General features: G+C 41.3%; 1 pseudogene across 1 annotated transcript; it reads right to left on the reverse strand.

The window, feature by feature from the left end:
* Positions 1 to 2870: 2870 nt before the first annotated feature.
* On the reverse strand, positions 2871 to 5107 carry LOC148851331 (ethylene-responsive transcription factor RAP2-4 pseudogene; annotated as a pseudogene). Its single transcript, XR_016099170.1, has one exon. The product of XR_016099170.1 is annotated as an ethylene-responsive transcription factor RAP2-4 pseudogene (transcript).
* Between the last annotated feature and the right edge of the window lie 925 nt (positions 5108 to 6032).

Genomic DNA, 6032 nt, shown 5'->3' on the forward strand with positions numbered 1-6032 from the left:
AGTTTTGTAGGCCAGCTGCCTCAATCTGTAGTAGATAGAAACTCGAGACTCAGACATGGTGGTCGTGGACAACTGATTCAGTAGGAAATGGGCAAAAAGATACAGAGTTAAAAGGTGAGAAAAAAAGTTAAAATATATTCTTTCTCTTCTAGAAAGAGTAAGAGAGCTCTGTTTAAGGTGAATTTGAGTAACATCCAGCACTCCAACTAACCCCCCATTGGGGGTCTTTGATCAATTTGGTGTATAGCCACATTTCAATCACGTACAGACAAAAAGGGAAGAGAGGTGGTTGAACCTCTTAAATCTCTTATGGGAATGACGTATGCATCACCACATATAAAGACACACAATCCACTTGTCTAATGCAAGGAAAGCTCCATGGTAACTTTCTCATAAGTCATAACATGGGCAGCAGTTGCAGTTGGCCACCATTCCTTTTTTTGCATTTTCATTTTCAAATTCTACTTGTGCAAACTAAATCCTAGGGTGAAGCCCATGGTTATCCTCAGAACGGGTTCAGATAACAAAGCGGGATTCTTTCTTCTAGGGCTGATCATAAAAAACTGAATCAAATTGAAAGTTTCGGTTAATTGAACCAATTAGTTTGGTTTCGGTTTAGTATTTTTAAAAAATCAACAAGTTGTACCAATGAGTTGATCAGTTCAATTTTGATTACCGATTTTCCAAAAAGCCAGTACTACCGGTTGGATCAACTATGAGTGAACAAGGAGATAAGATTTGGAAGGGAGAGAACCTGTTTTAAAAAGTAAAACAAATCGAATCAGGCCGGTCCCGATTCTTACGTGCGCCAGCCAGTTATTAGGCTTTCTGTAAACGGGTATTTCATCCTTTGATTGCAAAATAGTGTGGACTCATCCGTTCAAAGCATCTCTCTGCTTCTCCATTATTAATATAGAGTGTTCATATTAACTGAAAATGTAGATGATGAGGCAGAGCCCCAGCTTTACTGAAAAGTCGAGATTCTTAGCCCATGTTATTGATGAAAACCACATCATTGACATGGATGAATATACCTTTTGCTGACACGTAAAGTAAGAGAACCCCACTTGCACTTGGGTGTTATGGGTCTCCATCTACAACACTGTATTTGTGTTCTCTTGATCCTCCCCCCATTGAGTTCACACTGTATTTCAGTAGTTGCTCATCATGTGTGGAGCTTTTTCATCCATGGATAAACAATATATACAAACTGAAAGAATCGATATATTAAATTTAAAAACAAAAGACAAAGTTGGAAGTGAAAGTGAAAGGACGTTTGTTTGGCTTCAAGGCAAGATTTCCTCCTGATGGTCTGTCCGAGCACTCCAGAATGAGAATGGCCGTGTGAACTCGGGTTGGCAATTTGAGAAGGAAGACTGAGAATAAAGAGGTGAGGACTGAGGTGGTGGCTTCCAAATTCCTTTTGTCTTAAGAGAGACGTGGCACTATATTAACACGTAAAGTTAAAAAGTAGGCCAAGCAACGACTCATGGTTTTACTGTTAATAGGGTTCCCACCTGCGACTACGAGTGGGTTTTCTCAAGCCTCAAGGTCGAGTAGCAATTTCCTTACAAAAGGTGGAGAATTCCTGATTCCAGATTCCAGATAGGGGTGCTGAAAAAATTCAAAAATCAAACCAAATTGAGAAAATCTAATAAAAAAATCTGGTTAATTGAATCGATTTTGGTTTGATATTTTTGAAAAATCAAACGACCCATTCAATTTTTTATTAATGATACTTGGAGAAGACTAACAATTCAAATTTAGTGTGCCCATGGATAGATACCCCAGCCAGTTACCCGACTGTCCAACCCCAGTTGATAAAACCAAGAGAGCTCAAGATTATTACATGGTGAAGCTGAAAAGGGCAAAGATTTTAGAATCATGTTGGATACTTGTTATTGTCCGCAATAATAAGGTATGGATATTATTCCTTGTGGGTCCGGAACCATGGGCCTGTATAGAAATGGACCCAGACTTGTGTCCCAGCGATGATATGGGGGGAGTGCAAGTTGGACCGGTATATCTCGGAGTTTGTCAGTTGAGGTCAATCATAACCCAATGTTGGTTTATTTAATTGGTATGTTAGGATTCGATATTTGCAACCACTGATGATTTTGTTTTTGTTGACGAAAAAGTTATTAGTATGGTGTGTGTATCATCAATTTTTCCTTTTTGTTTTTAGATTTAAAAATGGCCAATTAAAAACATAACTAATTAACTATCTACCAAAAAAATTAAAAAGGCTAACTAATGTCTCTTAAAATTTCTGTTGCTTTTAAACCTTAAATACATGTTGCTTATTTAGACAGACCTCAAGGTCCTCAACCCTAACCAAATTGAATTCAGGTGATATTTTGCTTCAACTGTAACCCAATCCATCCGATCATTCATCCCGTTGTGTTCAGCGACGTTCTCAAACCCAGAAAAAACAGTGCTGCCCAAGTAATAATCTACATCACTATTCACCACATGATACCAGAACCTGAAAAGAAGGGCTTTGACCAATCAACCCCTCTTCTTGGTTACAAATTATCACTCTCCTTTAATGTTAGTACCGACACGGTCTATTCGTTACAAGTTTTTCCGGTAACGTTGTCGAACCCGACTCTTAAAAGCATTTATGAAGAAATATGATGCGTCCATGGCAAGCCGGTTGGTAACCCAACCTTCTCTCCACCATTTGGCAAGCAATCCACATGCTCACTAGCCTTTGGATTGGGATTTGGTAGGGAGGCCAAAAAATGAAACAGAACACTGAGATCTAATCTCTCCCTCTCTCCCTCTCTCTCTCTCTCTCTCTCTCTCTCTATATATATATATATATATATATATTCATACAAATTACAAATCTACTACAATAACATACATACAAATTACAAAGATCACAGATTATAGTATTACACAACAAGAAAATCTCTCTTGTTCCCTGAGTTCTGCAAGACTAAAAAACCAGCAGACCAGATGGGCGGGGAGAGACATTACACACAATATTACATACATAACAACTCTTACACTGACACTAATCTCCACTACTTGTTAATTAAACCTGCTGCTGATTCATTTATCCTAACCACTAACCAGTAGCCCCTGCTTTTGCTAAAAACCCATTGCAGTGGCTACTGCCTACTTGATGTACCAATTTAACCCCCTCCAAAAAAAAAATTTTTCAAAAGTTAAAAAAGAACCATCTAGAAACTGAAATTAAACAGGCCTACGACACACTAATTTAAGCCAGGATAGATTCCCAGTCAATCTCCAACGAAGGGAATTTCTGCAACTGAAAGCTCTCCCACTCATCCCATGGCGGCTCTGTGAAATCCGGAAACTTGATATCGGACTCAGGTGAAGACCCTGCAGACTCATCGCTCTCTGTTAAACATGGCGACAAGGAGTTCTCCACCTTGCAATCCTCCAATCCCGGAAACCCCGATTCGCCTTGAGAAGAATCCACCGAAACAGTTTTCCGCTGCGGCTGAGCCGGTGACACGGTCGAACCTGCCTGCGTTTGCCCGGCCGTCGTCTTTTTGGTGTCAGCAACGACCACGGGCTTACCCGAGCTCCCCTGTTTCTGCGAAATGGCCAAGCTTTGACAAATCGCTTGAAGCTTCGCATCCACGGAGGATTGGAGAGGCCTGTAATCGCCGAATTCCCCTCCGACGTAAGCACCTTGGTGCCGGAGGTTTGGAAAATTCAGCCTTGCAAACTCTCCCCTCAGCTTGTAAGCGGCCTTATCATAAGCCAAAGCCGCTTCCTCGGCGGTATCGAAGGTGCCCAGCCAAAGCCGGGTGCGGTTCTTCGGCAGACGGATCTCAGCAACCCACTTCCCCCAATGCCGTTGTCTTACCCCTCTATATAGCTTGGTGGGCTTTGGTGGACTTGGAGAGCCCACATGCTTCATCGGGATGGTTCTTGGACCGAGGAAATTCAGGGTATTTTGCTGATGTTGCTGCTGCTGCCATTGCCTTGTGCTTGAATTCTGGTTCTGAATGGAGACTGCTGCCAAGGCCGCCATCTGCTGCTGCTGCTGCTGCTGTTGTTGGATCTGGACCTGGGCTTGGATTTGCTGGATCTGAGATAGGCTAAGCTGGTTAAGCCCGATTGAACTCGATTGCTCAAGACCCAGTAGGTCATGGCTCGAGAACCCTTGAGAAAACATATGGGTTGTCGATGTTGTGCAAAAACTCGAGTCTGGGCTGGTGTAGGAAGGGATTGAAGAAGGGAAATAGCACATAGGGTAAGAGAAGGGGGCACAAGGAGGAGGAGGAGGAGAAGGAGAAGGAGAAGGATAAGAAAATGAAGAAGATGAAGATGGATAAGAGGTTGAAGGTGTAGAAGGGATTTCAGAGGAGCTTGGTGAAGCACCTTTGATAAAAGGTTCCAGTGCTTTCATGAGCTCCTCCCTAATGGGATCTGAAAAAACAGGGCCACTGCTACTGCAAATATCTATAGCTGCTGCCATGCCTTCTTAACGATGATGAAAATTGAAATTTGTATATTAGAAAAAAAAGGTAAACAAGAGGAGAAAATTTGCAAGAGATTCTAAAAGCAACCTGCTTCTTACCAAAACTAAAGAACCAGGTAAAAGTTTTGTAAAAAAAAGATCAAAGAGGTTTAAGCAAAAGAAAACCTCTAGAACTAAGAAAATCAACAGGAGGGACAGAAAAACAACCCTCTTGGTTGATGAAACGGAAAAGAAAAGGCAGATCTAAGCTAACATAAAAGAATTTGACTAAAAAAAGGAAGGAAAACCTGGATCTCTATTCTGAACCACCTGGCTTCCAAAAACCATCCAAAGTTTGCTTTTTTTTTCCTGCGCAAAATCCCAACCAAAAAAAAAAAACAAACCCAAAAACAAATTTTGAAAGACAGACGATGACAGAAAGGGAGACCAAGAAGCGGGAATTAGAGAGGAGGGAGGGAGAAGAGAAGAAGAAAACCGATCAAAACAATTGAAGAAGAAAGCAGAAAATGATCTCTCAAGCGAGATTGATTTTTTTTTCTATTTCGCTCAACCTCACCTTTGGTTGTTTACCTCTGCAGCAGTCTGTATTGCACAATCTCCTTATATAATCATCCGGGAGTTGGCCTTCTCTCTCTTGAATTCATAATTAATTTCCTGTTTCTCTCTCTAAGCTCACTTAATTAACAAGCTCTCTCTCCTGCTGTCAACTTCGGCTATGACGCAAGTCTCCTCCAATCAATGTACTTACACCAACGAGGAGTGGACACGTACCAGTACCAACCGACACATGTCGGTATTAACCGGCAGGTGTCCATTATTTTTAAACGTGGCGAACTTTGGTTCATGAACCAACATGTTGACTGAATTCCGCGTTCTCATTAAGTGGGCTTTTAAGTCTTTTATTGTCCATTAAAAAACCGTAGCACGGGTTATACAACAGGGCCGTAGACCTATGGTTCGGGTCGGGTTTTTACTCTTTATGAAAATTTGTTAGTCCGAGCCAATTTTAATAGTGATTAGTTCGCGTTTAAGAAGAGAAAGAGAAAGAAAGAAGATGAATGACAAATGTTCATGTGGCTGCTTGAGAATGTGAGGACTGAAGATGGAGGAGGATGTGAAGACTTCAACCGGAAAAAGGTGAAAGAGATAAAAGAGAAGAGGAATTCGATTAGAGTTTTTTAATTTTAATCTATAGGTGGGACTGGACTGAGCTATTTTGACAAATTCCGAACATGGCTCAAATTTATTGTAGGGCAGACTTTTTGGCCCGGGTTAATCCCGCAGACTCTTTTGCGTGTTGAAGCCTATCCGGCGTCTAAACAGGGGGTAGCCCATTTGGTGGCAGTGGGATTTAATCCCAGGTCTCTACTCTACTCCGCTATTTGAAAGAACAAAAAGTGCATGAAAAAAAAACAAATGAAATTAGCGTAAATAAATAAATTTGTATATCTCCAGGCTCCATGACAAGAAAGGATGAAAGGAGCTTGTTTGTGTTTGGATGGGGGCCAGAGGTGTAAGAAATATAAGACGAGGGAGGAAGAAGGATGAGGAGAAGGGTCTAGAATAG

The sequence above is a fragment of the Nelumbo lutea genome, chromosome 5, assembly GCF_056320005.1.
Source record: "Nelumbo lutea isolate HS-2025 chromosome 5, American lotus-T2T, whole genome shotgun sequence".
Lineage (NCBI taxonomy): Eukaryota > Viridiplantae > Streptophyta > Magnoliopsida > Proteales > Nelumbonaceae > Nelumbo > Nelumbo lutea.